The sequence below is a fragment of the Solanum verrucosum genome, unplaced genomic scaffold (assembly GCF_900185275.1).
Source record: "Solanum verrucosum unplaced genomic scaffold, falcon-dt-bn FXZP01000278.1, whole genome shotgun sequence".
In the NCBI taxonomy this organism is placed as follows: Eukaryota; Viridiplantae; Streptophyta; class Magnoliopsida; order Solanales; family Solanaceae; genus Solanum; species Solanum verrucosum.
In genome coordinates, this window is record NW_026020332.1 from 226782 (window position 1) to 244466 (window position 17685).

Below are 17685 nucleotides of genomic sequence, written 5' to 3' on the forward strand. Positions count from 1 at the left end.
TGTACATATATCACCTTAATATTTTTTAAACAATAACATATATTGGGAGATTCATAATTTGAAAAGCAAATGAATACTTATTGAGAAAACAATTTCAATTTAAAATGCAGAGGAATTTTGTTTTTTCAAGGTAAAATTGGAAAGGAACAATGACTAGCTAGCAAAAACAAAATATAATAGTCCGATTTTTTATTTTTAAATTTATTCTAAGGTTTTAAGTTTCTTTTAAGTTAGGGGGGCGGTTCTATTTTTATTTTATTTCACGGTAGAGTGCGATAGATGTGGAATCAAGTTTTTGAAAGGCCATGAATGAGCTGCCTAAAAGTTGGGAAATTTGATTCCAACAGTAATCTAATATTCTTCCCTCTAAAGAATGGTTCAAAATCTAGCTTAATTTTATCTTAACATTGGCTTTATTTGGTCTCTTCCATTAAATATATTTTAGTGCACATTACTTAAATTGAGCTCATTGGAAAGCATGATAAGAACTTTTAACTAATTTTAGAACGTCGAAAAAGAAAAAAGAAAAAAAAATAGAGAAGAAAATGTGTATTTAAATTTAATTTGACCGTGAGAAGCTTCAATGTTTCACTTCCTTATTTTTTACCAGCTTTTTGTAATAATTCATTAAATTTGAGTAATCTTTTTAATATAAAAATAATGTAGTTGATTTGATACCGTAAATTGAAAGTAGAATAACCATCTGGTAACTTATCTCAATTTTTTTTTAAAAATCTGAAATTCTCTGAAAATAGATTTGTTCTACTTTAGGTAATGACTAGAAAATATGTTGCTATCGAAGTTCAGTATTTTATAACTTTTTATTTATAGAATAAAATAAAAGCTAAAGAATTTCCCTAGGGTTCCTATTATCTTTTAGTCAAATTGTAGGACCAAATAAATGTAAAGAAAAATTCAATGGGGACGAAATTGATGGATTTGTGACATATGAGTGAGATGAACACAAGTATCACATGCACTTGGGCTGCCAAAGGTGTAAAGTGTAAACAATAACTTTTGAGGGACTTCTTTTTCTATATATTTCAACTATCATAAAGTACCAATTACTACACTTTAGTATCCATACTAAGGGATGATTCCTTTTTAGCCACTCAAATTATAATTATTGGTCAAGCGTAAAAGAAGTTTTTTCAATTTTTTATTGAGGGACTCTGGTTGAAAATAAATTATTTCAGGATTAATTAACGAACACTTTTAGGGACATTTTAATATTGCAAATAAGTAAAGATTTAAGCAAATACCAACACTAATAGATCAAAAAAAGTATTTTTATATTACATTACTAAGGAGGAAATCTATCATAAGAATATATGTATAATAACAACAATTAGTTCCAACATGACCAAACGAGTCCTTAGTTTCCAATTAGAAACAATATGCTATAAGTACAATTTGGGTCAAAATGGAGTTGTTAGTGGTTGAAGAGTCAACATAATTAATTAGTGCATAGATAGTTAAAACAAAAGTGACGTTTTATAAGCAAACAGATTAGTCACTTAATCATGGGTTGGTGAGAATTTTACACTAGACTGTCACATTATTAATTAGTACTACTAATTTCTATCAACTTTCAATCTGTTAAGGAACCGAAAGAAAGATCATTAGTCTATTTAGATAAGTGTTGAAATAACTAATCACGTTGACTAGTTTATAGAAATAGAAGATGGAAAGTAACACGCAATTTTTATTTTTTTTCATAATTATGGTCTACGAGAGACAAAATTAGCCCATAAAAATATATCCTGACCAACTTGTTTAAATTTTCAATCTAATAACTTAACTAATTAAAATGTGATCTGACCAAATCGTTCAAATTTTTTATTCATAAACTTAACCATTGTTGATCCACCAAGTTCAGCCTTGTTAAAATATATTTTGTTTGCTTGTTTATATTATATAGTCAATAGTTATATTAAAGAAAAAAAAAGTTTTATTTGGTGTTTGAATAAAATATATTAAATTTTAATTCAAAGTTGATTAGTGAGTTATGACTAATTTCTTAGGCTATTTCAGTCTGGATAATGTTTAGACGGATCGTTACATTAACATAACCCTTTTTAATTCGACTCATATTTAGTTCAGTCCGTCGATCTGACACCTCTTTTCCAGTTTCACGCGATTAAAGGTTGATATTTTCAATGCTCTTTAAAAACAAATTCAACTAACCTTATCTTAGTAACATTTTTTTATGACATTGTGACCGATGAATAAAATCAGGAAAACATGAATTCCAAAAAAATAGGAACTATAATTGAAGCTTTTAAACCAATCTTATTTCACAAAGTTTGAACCTTACATTTCCTTTTTAGATAATTTAGTTTTCTTTTTCGTCTTCTTTTTTCTTAAGAAAATAATAATAAATCCAGCACATATAAATGAGTTATAAATGCTAAAGAAACATGTAAGCCATATTGCCGCGAAAGGTACAAACTGAAAGGCACATTACACAAGTTTATTGCAATTCAAGGGACATGTCACAACTATATTGTCGAGCCCCTTTTAAATATTTTACATATTCCGTTCACTTTTACTTGTCCACTTTACATTTTGCACGCTTCTAAAAAAATCATGAAAATATAAATATTTTACCACAATACTCATATTGAATGTATAGTTTTAAGTCTCGGAGAATAAGTAATTAGTATTAAGGCTAAAATAAGAAGAAGAAAAAAAAAGTTTTCTTGATATCTGAATAACGACAAATTAATAAAAATAAAAATAATATTTTTGAAATATTACAATCAAATGAAGGGAGTATATTCAATTGATAGTGCCCTCACTACAAGAATAAACACTCTTGTTACATTATAAACAGTCATGTATCTAGTGGAATTTGTGACAATTTAAATTTACTTGTAAGATTACATTAGATTGTATGATACGTTGTTTTATATTTTTTTTAAAAAGGACCATGTTTTTGGATTGTTAATCCAAGAAAAATGAGTACTATATATGTATAAATACCTCCTTGTTGCTGGAAAATGCATATGAAATGAGTACCGAAGAGTAATAAATGTACAACATTCGTGTGGTGTAATAGAACAATATAAGAATGACAGATTTAAGTTATTTACACGAATATTTTACATCAATATACGGGTTAATTATAACATGTTACTCTTCTATTTTTTTTCATCAGATTATCATATCATCAAGCTTGCTATAAAAATTTATCGATTGTTGCAAGTGAATTGATATCTTTAGGAAATAACAGATATGGAGTGCACGTGTGAACAGAAAATTACATATTTAGGAGCTTGTGAGGACGTAAATGTTACTATGATCATTTCAAAGATAGAAATTCAAAATTAGACAGCTTTTGATCTTCTTTGACTGGAATATTAGTAACAAATAAAATAAATTGAGAGTGACCTATGATGCCCTCATTCCATGGAAATATCAATACTGCATTCAAACTTGCAATAAATGTTGATACACATATAGAGTAATTAATTAACAAGACATAGATAGATAGATGTATGTTACACGTACGTTTTCACTATTATCTCGTGACTTTCATTTCAAACTTTCTATACCCTTAATTTGTTGTTGTAGTTTTTTAGTTTTGGCCCACAAATGAGATATTCAGTGACAATAGATTTTTCTTTTAACATTACTGATATATATGTTGGGTTTTAAAGGTGTGAACAGGAAATGAAGGGTTGTGACTCTCCTGAAGGGTTGTGACCTTTATGAAAGGTTATTTCCTTTCTAAAGGGTTGTGACCGTTTGAAAGGTTGTGCCTTTTCCAAAGTGTTGTGACCTTCTAAAAGGTTGTCTTCTTTCCAAAGGGTTGTGACCTTTACCCTTTGTTGGCTATAAATAGAGAGGCTTTCTCTCATTTTTCTGCATCGAATTCTTCACTTCTTTTGCATACATTTCTTAGAAAACAAAATCGATCGATCGTGTCTGTGTGTGTGATTCGTTACTGTCATTTTGAGTTCGTTGAAATTATCGAAGTTTGAGGTACCGCTACTTCTGTAATGGTTAATCCGTTTTATCTTGGGAGGAATTAATCTGCAACATCGGGTACTTGAGAGGATTAAATTTCTTAAGGCACACAGTGAGTTATGTGGACTCGGATAGTTCTTTGTGTTTTTCTTTTCATCTTTTATTATTTCTGATTTGCTAATCTGAATACAGGAGATAACAACATATTGCTGTAAAAACATTTAGCCGCAATTAAATTAATGCCATTACATCTAATGTTATTAAAGTCTCTATTAACATTGATATATAGTACTGATAATAAATAACCATATTTATTAGAGAGAAATATAAAAAATAAAATAAAAAATTGGTGTAAATTATTAGTTTCATCTCGAAACTATCGACAACCTTAAAAGCACTCTGTTACGTGACTAATTGAAGCTAAATACACCCCCGATCTTGCAACATTAGTGAAATACACCCCAAAAATCTTGTCAAGTTTAGGGGTGTTTTCAATACCTCTCTCGATTTTTATTAAGAACTCTATGCTCCTACAAGAGTTTGAGACCACTTGCTATGTCATGTGTATATCGGGAGTGTATCGGGTATATATTTAAGTTTAGTTAGTCAAGTAGAGGGGTGTTTTTAAGGTTGTCAATAGTTCATGAATGAAACTAATAATTTGCGTCAAGTTTAGGGGTATTTTTGATACTTCTCTCTATTTATTATTGCCGCTAAAAAATTATCGTAAAATTCTTTATTTGTTGTAGTGTGCATGTAAATCCTCATTTTCTTATTTTTTGGGATTGGGAATTTTATCAGTCCCCTATTAAAAAGTTGGAAAAGCCCATTATCAGTCCATAATGAAAGCCCATTTATTGAAAGACCAAGAACTAATTGGATCTTTACGTATTTTCAATTACGTAAATCATGATAAATAAATGAGTATTTCTTTCCTCAGAATTTTATTTTTATTTTTTTCAAAAAATATTCTTTCTTGAGAAGGTTTTAAAGCCTGTTCATTTTTACCTCATGTTACGATTTTCCTTCCTTCATCTTTTAATTATTAATTATTGGTTATTTATACCAATTGTATATATATAGAGTGTACTATGTTAAAAAATAAAAGAATATATAGACATCAATAAATGATGATAAGTGATTGACGTAATATATTTTCAGCATTATCTCGTGACCTTAGCTTAAATGTCTGCATTTTCCCCCCATCTTATTTATTGCTTCTTCTTTTCCTTCTTTCATTGATGGAAGACGCCCTCAAAACAAGGGGAATTAACAGGAGGGTAAAATATACAAGTAACTTACGAGACTACATATACCTAACTCGTAGAAAATTATATCGTGTCTATAGGTAAAAAATTGTAATTGCATAAACATAGTTATTGGAGTAAAAAAAGAAATAGAGAAATTTTAGTAATACTTCAGTTGGTTGATTATCAAAATTTCATTGTGTTGATAAAGATTTGATTCTCGATTTTTAATCTTCTCCACTATTTTTCCTTCCCCTACTCTTAAACAAAGAAATAAATATGTGGTGGATATCAGTATCGAAGCTTTTCTTTTTTAAAGAAAAAAATCGTATTTTTTACATTTTAAAATTTCAAAATATAGTGTCTTTTTCTTCTTTCATTTTTCCACACTGTTAACTGAAATGACTCAACTCTGAGTAGTCTACTACCGAAGGTCAATCTTTTTGCAATTGGCCTATCCCACGGGATAGGGCTCTGTAATTTAAATAGAAAAAAAAAGGTAATGAGTATTTTAAAAATGGAAAAAAATACTTAATTGCACGAACATTTCTATCATATTTACAAATTCTTTTTATAATTTACAACAATTACAAATTATCTGATTTATTAATAATTTTATACCAGATTTCAATATTGATATACCTAAAGATATTTTTTTTTGCTACTATGAAATACAAATTTATTGGGGGGAGGGGGGGGAGATGATCGAGAGAGGAGAGAGGCGAGCGAGAAAATCAATGTATCGTAAATACATGTGAATCACACTCGATATATACATGTATATGGAATACCTGATACATCTAACATACAAATACAAAGGGAGAGAGGTGAGAGACTCATTCTACCTAAGATATATTTAAATCAACTTGAATATAGTTGGAATAAATTAATTTCTAATTTTGACCTCTTATTTCTGTAACAAATTACACATAATTTTAACTCTCTATATATACGGGGACCAAAATATGACACAAATAGTAATACCGAAAACTCACGAAAAGACATTTAGTGGGATTTTTGTTTTTTCTCTAAGATTAAATAAAATTAAACTACTTTTAACGACAATAGAGTACTAAGATGGGAAATGAATATCAAATTATTGTTCTAAATTATTATTTTCTCCAAATGAAAGGAGACTGATTGATATGGCCATGCTAGAATAACTTTTGCACAAGTTCTTTCTATTTAAATTAAAAAGTAGTTGCACAAACATGTTTTATATACCATTGGTCAAAAAGTTACAAGTAATATAGTAAAATTTTCCTCTTAATACCAAACCACTAATCACTATGCTATTTTGAGAAGCTTTTCATATTATTTGTCACTAGAAGAACATATAAGATGAAACAATAGTCATATAATACTAGCTCCATCAATTTTAAAAAGCAAAATTCAATGGTGAAAAGATAAACCAACTTCCAAAACATTTAGCAGAAAACATAAAGGTAGGAGAAAAACACTGATCAATATTTCCTTATAACCAAATGTAATATATATATATTCACCAGAAAAATTAATCATAAATTTTAGAACTACATCACTTTCACATATCTACTAGCTAGCACCATACCTAATTAACTTTCCAATCCCACCACTCAAAGAAAAAGAAGACAAAATCACCTTAGTGTAAAAGTTGTTCAAGAATATATCATATAAAATGTTACAAATGTGCTAATCATGTAATCGGAAAAACTTTTCGATGACCTCTTCTGCTTGGACCAGAGGATGGCACTCTGCGTTTTGCCAAACTAACATGTTGATTATTAGTATTAGTAGTACTCATCATTCCTCCCCTTGTTGTTGTTTCGATTGGCATTAATAATCTGTGACTTGTAGTTGAAGATGCAGCCATTAATATTACCATCATCACAAAAATGGAGAAAGATAGACAAGGTCTATGAACTAAGTTGGCCATGCAATTAATTTATGAACTCTATATATGAAAATGTGTTAGAGAGAAAATGTTTGATGATGAGTGTATTTTCGTTTGGTTGTTTTTGTCTTTGTGTGTGTGGAGGGAAAGCATTTATATGTAGTCGTGTTTAATTTATTTCATTAATAAAAAGGTTTTGAAAGGATTTACGTGATATCATCAAATAGTGTAATATTTTCACCAATCTATGTCCCACCTCCCCAATTCAATGGCATCTCTTTCCCCTAGAAAAGAAAAATAAAAACCATATATTATACAACAAAAAAAAAGACAAATCATAAACAGTAAAGCACTACAAATTGACGGATTTTATTGATGGAACTTTATTTTGTCATTTAAGTAATGATGGACAGTTAATATTTGTTCGGAATTATAATGATAAGTCAATTAAAGAATTAATTAGTGTCTAATAGCAGGGGCAGATTTACGTTGAATGAATCCGAACCCCTTTGTCGAAAAATTACACTAAGATTAAATTTTTAATATACGTGTATATATATACTATTGAACCCCCTGAACATACACCAAAGGCGTAGCTCAGTGGCGTTGGTGGTTCAGGAATTCGCTCTACTGCACGCCAGGTCGCGTGTCCGAATCCGGGCAGAGGCATTTTTTTTATCAGCTTATATTTTAGGTGTTTTAATTTTTTTAAAAAAATAATAATGCAATTAGAAAACGATGTTTAGTTCCAAAAAATTAAAACGCTGATTGGGAATTTAGGATTTATTAGTTTAATCCCTAATTATAAAGTCAAATATTAAAAAACCCTTTTCTTCTTGATTCGACCGTTTAATCCGACCCGTTTATATCCGATTCGACCTATGAATATTATTTATGTGATTAATTTTTTTTTTTAATTCCCTTGATGAAAATCCTCCCTCCGCCACTGTCTAATAGTATATTTATGGAATTGCGATTGAAATGAAATTTGGTCGATAAATATTGACACTAAATTTAAGCCTCTTCATTTTACCTAAAGCATTTAAAGTGGCAATTTTTTTTAAAAAAAATAATATTAGCAATGGATTTTGCTTTAGTTTTAAGAATTAAGCTCTTTGTATGGCTTCGTGTTAAAAGGCAATGCTCGTGGTGGACTATTCTATGATGGATTCCCACTGTTATTACCTTATAATCTTGAGGGAGTAATCGAAATTAAGTTGCGTACTCAAATTCGTATAGAAATAGAAAAAGTATGAAAGCACTAATATATTATGAATGTCGTTTCATATTCATGATAATTGATAAGTTAGATTTGAAATGATCCATATTTGTGGTAGTGTGCTATGTATTATAACACATAGGGGATTTTGCGGCTATTATTTAGTGATAATAAAAAATTTGAATATTAATAACTAACCTTCTATATAAATGTCGTCGAAGACTTAGCAACTCTAAATGCAGTGCTATAAATTCAATTGCCCTGAATATTTTTGCAGCAATAGAAAAATCTATTTTCACCGAATGTCTCTTTGGTCGAAGTGGTATATCATTTGATTATAATTTCATGCATATGAAAATCATTCTATAAGCTCTCCCCTGTTTTTTCTGTTAAATCCTTTTTAATTAACCATTTGCTATAACATCTGTTTTCTTTTTCTCCCCATCTTTTGGTAATTCATCTTTTCCCAAATTAAAGAAATGATTTTCCTTAAATTGTATGATATTCTTAGATTATGAATATTGTTAATCTTTTGACCTTTTCAACGATTTGCTGCAAGTCTTTGTAGGGACAAAAGAAGAAAACTAGTTGATCACATGCTTTGTATATATCCCATCATACAAAACCCCAATTTAATTAGTGGTACTCCCTCCGTCCAAGTAAATAATAATCTAATCGATTTTGACATAAAGTTTAAGAAAATAAATAAGACTTTTAAAACTTGTGATTCTAAATTAAAATTATGTCAAATGTATCAAAATATTTTTTAATCTTGTGTCTTTAAATATTTCATATGAAAAGTTAAATTTAAAGTGTTGCAAAACCAAAAATAGATCGTTCATTTAAAATCGACAAAAAAGAAAAATATGTCTTTTTAAAAAAAACGGAGATGGGAGTACTAAATTTCGCAGACCTCCCAGCAAATGAATTGGTAGGTTTAAGTAGTTAAAAGGGTTTGACTAATGTCTCTTCCATAAATGTAGATCAAAATCTCATAATTAGAGGAATTGTGCACATGATTTTGTTCATTTAGAATTTTTTGACAAAGTCAAATTCATTTCTTTCCCACTAACAATGGGCTCACATAGCCAAATTGTCTATTTCTGAGTGACTTCCAAAAGAAATTAAGAAGGAAAAATAATTTGTAAATTATAATTAATTTGATTGAGTCATCATGAGAAAGAATATAGTGAAGAATGAACTTCATTTTAAAAGTGCTAGTAGTTGTTATTGTGTTTATCTTCTAAACTACTACTCTCTCCGTTTTATTATACTAGTCCATATATTAAAAACAGAAATCCTTTAATGGTCTATTTTAACAAATTACAAGAGTTTTTTTTTTTCGTACTATTTTTAGTCTTAAATAGTATTCAAATTTAGAATCCAAAAATGTCATTAATAAGTAAATATAATATATATCTAATAAATTTTCTTGATAATTATGTCAAGTCAATATGAACCAAATAAAATGAAACAGAAGAATATATATATATATATATATATATATATATATAAGGACATTGAATGTGGCTCATCTTTTGTATCAGCGATGACTATAATTTGCACTAGTCCAACTTCCAACGGCTGAAACATGTGTCAACTTATAGGGTTCATGAACATAATTGCATAATTTTCTTCTACTTTATTTGTTTTTCTTCAGAGTAAAGAAAAGGAAATGCTTTCCCTTTTAGATGTCAACAACATAAATAGTGCTGCCTTGCAATATCATTAAGATTTGTTTGATTCAGAAATAAGTTATTTGTGTATTAATAATATTCAAAAAGTAGTGCATATAGTGTAATACATGTAGTATAATGCTTGAAAAATATTTGTTTGGGTGTTTGATTTGTCAAAGTAATATAATTCCAAATAGGTGTTTACTTGTTAAATAAAACTAATGATTGTTTACTATATAGAGGTTACATATTAATCTCTACATAACTTCTGCAAGTATTAGTTATTGAGAAGAAAAAAAAATATGAACCAAAAGTTATAATATGAACAATTCTATAGCCTATATATTATGTGCAAGTATTAATTTCTCCTAGTGCTATCAACTCTCACCTTATATATATATATATATCGAAGTGTCACCTTTTAAGACAAATAAATTTAGACGCTAATCATCTTCGACTAAAAGCAAACATATCAACAGACAATCAGTAATGATTATGGGCTAACCTTCTTTAAGATCCAACCAAATGAAATTCAAGATATGTGGACCTTCTGGTGATGTGGCCCATGTAACCTATGGGCTATCCTAACCCATAGATACAGTGTTGGGTTGAACAACTTTTAATTATTTGATTCAAATTTATAGGCTAAACTTTTGGACAGGTGAATCCGTAATTTTTCTATAAAATAAGATATTTTATGTATGCATTTAATTAAATGTTGAATTATTTACCTAGATGATTCTTTTGAATTTCATGAATTAGTGCTCTATTATTTATGAGAAAACAGCATATCAGCTCTGGAGACTCTTCAAAATGCTAGATCACAAAAACCCCTTAATTTCTCAGAGCATTCTCTTATACAACATTTCTGCTTTTAAAATTTTCCTATGATAGTTTTGCGGCATTTCCTTAAATCTGATTATAACAAAATATACTACAGTACAACTAACTAGTATAGTAATCTCTCGGTTCATTTTTACTTGTTCACTATACATCCAATACCTCTGCTTCCTCCGTTTAAAAAATCCAAAGATATTATCTGTTTTATCCTTGTAACGAATTATTCCCAAACATTAGACTACTTACAAAAATTCAAAATGATATTATCATTTTATAACCATAAACAAGTAAACAAAAATTCAAAATGATATTATCATTTTATAACCATAAACAAGTAAACAAAAATTCAAAATGATATTATCATTTTATAACCATAAACAAGTAAAAATAGTAGCGGTTAAATAAATAATCAGTTGTAAATGGTTGATGCAGGGTCAAACATGAACAGACTGGAGCCAGCTATCCCCTATCTATAGTACAAGTAAGTAATAGCAAAGACAATTCCAACAAAATGAGGCAGGCACAGCACTAGAAATCCAGCTACTTTGGGTATTTCAATGTTATTTATAGTGATACATCTTTTTGGGTACATTTACTTATTTAATTACTAATTTGTCAACAATATGTCTTCATAACCTAATCCTATTCAGCCTAAAATTACAATAGCCGCATATATGTATGTATGTATATTTCATTATATCTCATATAAATTTGGAAATTTACCTTGTCAAAGAAGAGAAATAATACTATATTATTCTAAGGAGACATTGTTGATTAGAGACCCTTATAGCTGCGTGTTGTAGCATATTTTATAGACTAGTAGTAGTCATTAATTGAGATTTTTCAATTTAAAACATTTTTATCACCATTAAAAAAACTAAAAAGAGTATGTTTGGATAGGTTGATTTTAGGTGTTTTTAAGTCAATATAGCTTTTAAACCGTTCAATACACTAGAAGTTTAACAATTTATGTTATAGAGAAGTAATAAGTTCACAACTTGCATGCTTAGTCAAAGAAATAAAAAAAAGAAGCTAAGTGGTAAATAAAAAGAGATCAACGTTTCGTATTCAAGTTCTAAAAATAAAGAATTTCAAAGTAGGGATCATTTATCCGAAATAGGTACTAATATAATTTGAATTAATCGTCCTAGTAGTAGGATTCGGCCATCAAATTATTTTAAAACATTGAGAACCATTTTTAATATTACAACCTAACTTTGAAATCCCTACTTTCTAAAGTTTTCTACTCTTGATAAATAAATTTTTAATTTGATCAAATTTGAAACGAGATTGAATTTTATCCTTTTTCTTGAATAGGAATCTGTGCATTATTATTATTATTATAATAATATTACACCTACTACTCCAACTGACCAAAAGAGTCCAATGTCTCATGCACAAGTCAATTTTAGGAAGCTGCTCTCCTAACAAACACCTACCACAAAATTGAGCAACAAAAATAACTAAGATGTGAAAAATATACATAACCATTTTTACACTTCATGTGAAGGACCAATTTGTCTTGTTCTCATTTATATCACTATTTTTCAAGTTTTTTTTTTTTTTTTTTATAACTACAACTTTCTGAATTCCAACAGCTTCAACAATATTAATAAAATCTAGGTACCATATATACATATGACCAATTATATATTTCAAAGACCCTTTTTTAAAAAAGTCAAAGTTTCAAGATTTCATAGTTAGGCTTACAAAACTACGGGGCTAGCTTATCAAAGAGAGGAAGGGGAAAGAGGAGGGTAATTACTCCACAATCCTCATCATATAAGCTTACAAAAAGAGAGTTCTAAATACTTTCGAGCATAGAAAAAACTCGAGGGTGTAACAGTAAGGATGTATATGAGCCATTCTTAAATTACTTACTATATGGTGTTCGATACCTATGCCCGCAATGGACCCAACTAAATTAGAATTCACACCGATTAGTGTCATATTAGTGTTAATTCCTAAGAAATGTGATTGTATACTCATAGTTCGAACCTAAGGCTCCTAACTAGACATATAAAAATATTATTTATACTTATTACTCCACCATAATTCTAAATGATAGTAAAAAAAAAACATTACATTCTTCACAAATATCCATGATTTTGACTAAAGATGATTGGGTAGAAACAGTCTGGAGCCAGCCAACAACAAGGACAATTACAAGAAAAAGACACAGAAAACAATAACTTCAGCTGCAAAGGATATGCCAGTTACAAAAACAGGTGATATATGGCAACTGTTTTTACAGCCAATTTAATTTTATTACTAGTTCAACTATACGTTATAGTAATAACCTAATGTACTGACCCATATGCATGTCAGTAAATATATAACTTCTAAGTTCTATGAATCTGATTAATAAAGAAAGTTAAAAAGTTAAAACAATAAGAAGTCGTTTAGTGTGAGTTATAAGGTATTATAATATATAATTTCAAGATAAAATGTAGGAATATTTTATCTCAAGTTTGATTGGAGGTATTAGGTAGTCCTTGGATTATTTATCCTATCATTTTTACTATGGTGATTAGATACGTTATCTCATATACGTAGTGAAATAACTTATCGTGACTAATTATCTCAGAATAACTTGTTTCCAACCAAACGGGCCTTTCCAATTGATTATTATTCTCAAAGAATTATCGATTGGATGAACGTGGACAGCTCAAGCTATTAAATACTAATTTACTCGCTAAGTAGTTGGGTTATATTAATTCTTTCTATTAAAAAAAACACTTATGTATTATGTACTATAATAGCATTAAAAGAAAAGGGGTGGGGGGTGGGGGGAAGAGTAGTGACATTTTGTTTCTCAAAGAATAAAGAGTTTAATAATGTAAATTGAAATCCAATGTACATTTTACTTTGCATAAATTTATTATCAATATTTTATTTGAAGGACAGCTAAATTATGATAGTTGAACAATTTTAAAACGCTTTTAACTAGAAAAAAAAAGCATCAAATCGCTCTACTACCACTACAACAAAAATACGTTTTAGCAGCAATAAATATACACATTAATAAAGAGTGTTAAAAACTTTATCGACATTCGTTAATTGTCATTGAATTCAATGTTGCTAAAGGCTATAGGGAGTGCTAATTGTCGAGAAATGTACATATTTAGTGGCAATTAAGCTATTGTCGTTAATTAATTGTCGCTAAAGATCATTTTTAATATAGTAGATGTACATTGAGCACATAGACTAAAATGAATAGAATTAGCTAGTCGTAATATATGTTTCTTCTGTTTCAATTTATACGATAACACTTTAAATTTAACGAGAAATCATGACGTTCAAAACTTGAAGGACATATATAGTTCATGAAAGTTTCACTAGTGATAATAAAGTTAAGAGATAAATTGAAGCTTTTTGGTATTGCAGTTGTAGAAGTTTCTTTAAAAGTTTGCCCAAAACCAAATTGGATTTGGTATAGTCTCATATATATATATATATATATATATGATAAGATGCCAATGGATGATTTGGAATATGCCAAAGAATGTGCAAAATATGAAGAGTTATTATCCCAATTGAAAATTAGAAGTACATCCTAAAGTACATTAGGCATATCCTCATCCTCTTTTGGAGTTTTGGTTTTAGACCAAACCTACCCACCATTAAGAGGCCTTGCCTTTTGCCTGCACATGCTAGACTCAATCTTTTACCTAATAATAATAACACCAATAAATTATAGTGATGTAATAATAATGAAAATGTTTTTAGTTTAATACAGTTTTTAACTTGTTTAGACTTTTTCTAGTATTTTAATTATACGATATTTTAAATTTATTGGCCTGTCTAATTTAAATTTGCATTGGATACCAGATCGACCTAACAGATGAAACATTCTTTGTCAAGTTGTTATACATCGATTTGTATTGGTGGATTTACATTAATCTCATTGTTTAGAAACTAGGTTATTATTTAACAAAAAATATTAAGTGAATTTAGACCTAGCATACCAAATTAAAGACACAATTATTTTGGTGAAGTGTTGCCACAAGAAAATAGTTTAACGTTATCTCTGATCAGAGACTTGAGTTTGAAGTTTCATTTGATATGAAGGATGTCTTGATTGTTAATATCGAAGTTGAATTGAATGAATTACTCCACGAGGAAACAACAAAAGTAAAATTTGGCACAATTCAAAGAGGAAAACAAGCAAGAATTCCACTTTGAAAAGGAAAATGACCAAGAAAATTATCGGAAGTACCATTTCAAATTTTAGTGGAAATAACAATACTAAATGTCTTTTTCCATATCTACTAAATCTTGATTGATAAAATTACTTGATATTTATGTTGATGACAAATAACAAATACCCGATAAAAAAATAAGTTGATCACCACTTCCATTAAAAAGTGATAAGACAATGGGTTTTCCATTGTTGAACCTAAATACGCAAAGGAAAAGGAGATAATAGAATAAAAATTAATCACATGGCAAGTTGAAGCAATTCTATGCCAAAGCAAAAAAAGAAAAAAGAAAAAAAAAGAAAGATAGATAAAGCAACAACCACCAATTTAAATTAAAAATAGGCACATGCTAAAGTCATTTGGCATTTAAAGAATATTCCAACGAATTTAAAGGAAAACAAATAAAAACAATGTGTACCCACGATCTAAAGTATAATCTTTGCATTAATTACGCTAACGCGATTATCCAGCTTCGCCTACCTCATTTAAATAAACACATGCTAAACGCATTTTATGTCACTATTTGCTTCTTCTTTTTCTTCTACAAATATTCTATATTTATATTGAAAATTTTAAAGTTAAATAGCTTAAAGTTTTTTTGTTTTTTTTTAAATATTACTCCCTCTCTACCTATTTACTTGTCCATTTTTCCTTTTTTGGTTATCCCTAATTACTTGTTCATTTTGACAAATCAAGATAGGACAAATTTTTTTTAACTATGATACCATCAATTAATTACTTTGAAAAATGTAGAACTTCTTGAAAATCTCAAGTTTTTAATTCATCAACTTCATAATTAATAGGGGTAAAATGGTAAACTCACTATGTCAATCATTGTTTTCTTAATAAGTGTGTCAATTCAAAAGTGGACAAGTAATTATGAATAGAGGGAGAACTTACTAACATAATCGTACAAGTATTTAATTAATGATATACTCATCCAGTAACGTAGCCATATATAGTTCAGGATGATTAGTTAGACACCATTTATCAAAAAATTATCCCTATTATATATTGTTGAGTTTTAAAAGGTGTGAATGAAAAATGAAGAGTTGCGATTTTTATGAAGAATTGTGACTTTTATGAAAACTGAAAAGTTGTGATCTTTTCGAAAGATTGTTACTTTTCCAAAGGGCTGTGACCTTTCCGGTAAGGTACAATAAGAACATTTTCACACTACCCTTTGTTTTCTATAAATTGAGGGATTTCCTCTCATTTTAAGGGAACTAATTTTTCTGGACTTCTTCTACTACTACTAAATCTAGTATTCTAAGTGTACTTTACTGTCGTTGAGTGATTTGCTGACACCGTGGTTTTAGGTACCGATACACCGGTGAGTAAGATTGTTCTATCCTTGGAGGATATATTCCATTAATCTCGGGTACTTGAGGGGAATAATTTCCTTAAGGGGACACTGTGCATTCAGTGGACTCGATTTTCTTTCTTTGAGAAAGATATTTTTATAGTGTTTCTAATCTGTTTCTGATTCTATTTTCTCTACTAGTTTTAATATTTTAGTTTTGAAAATACTCTTCAAATTGTGTTGTTTGTTACCAAGTTATTCAAAGTTTTGTTAAATATTTTAAAAATATAAGATGAACAATATATATATAAAATTATACAAAGTATATAAATCATTGTTTTTCATACGTATGTATTAATCATGGACATAAATTTTTGACTTCGCCAGGTAACTCATCCCATCTTAATCCTAGTGGGTCATGATACTATTTGCAATTGTACAAAAAAGTACCAAGAAATAAAATTAGGGATTGAATTTTGTATGGATGATTTTTTGAATGAATGGACGGATATAATAAACAAATAAATAGTTATTTTTTAAGGAAACTTGTTATATATTTGAGGAGACAAATTTGACCAAAACACTAGCCATTTTTTTTTTTTGAATAAATAGGAGAAAAGAGGTGGAAATTTACGTAACAAAAAGGAGAAAAAAGAAAGACAAAGTTTGACGAAAAATGACGGAGCCCACTAAGTTTATTAAATAATAATTATATTATAGATAAAATATAGGGATTGTTCCACAAATAAAGAGAGTTTTGTCTCCACAACTCAAACCACCTAAATATTTGACTACTCAGAATATGAGTCAAAAAAACTCTTATGACTTATCCACCCAACTCAACTATTTATTTCTCTTTGGTCGCTTTTGAATATTACCTAATTCCCTATATTACTATTTTATTCCCAAAATATCCCTTTGTTTTTTTTTTTTTTTTTTTTTTTTTTTTTGCATATAAAATAGATCCCTTTTTGGATTTTGATTGGCTCAAGAGGAGTGCTTGTCATTCCATTTAATTTGTTTTTTCTTAAGAAAATCAACTATATGGGATAGTGTTTGGGCATTTAGTGATATGGAATATTAGATATATAGTTTTTATGTATTGATAAAACACAAATAGGTGAATTTTTGGCTATAAAATAACATGACTCATCCATCCTTTAAATTACAAAAGTATAAAACAACAAATTCATAAATGGAGTTTAGAAAGATTGAGATCTACACAAATTTTACTTCTTACTTTGATATGATAAAAAAGTTATTTCTGATGTATCCTTAATTCAAAATAAAAGTTATATAAGGAAAGGTTGAAAAAACTGATAATAAAAATATATATCAAGGCAAAATGAACCA

The 17685-nt window shown here is 28.7% G+C and overlaps 1 protein-coding gene across 1 annotated transcript in view; it reads left to right on the forward strand.

Annotated features, from left to right (window-relative positions):
* LOC125836649 (probable WRKY transcription factor 65) overlaps nucleotides 1–17685 on the forward strand; it is a 212052-nt gene that overhangs the window by 64364 nt on the left and 130003 nt on the right. The window lies entirely within an intron of this gene.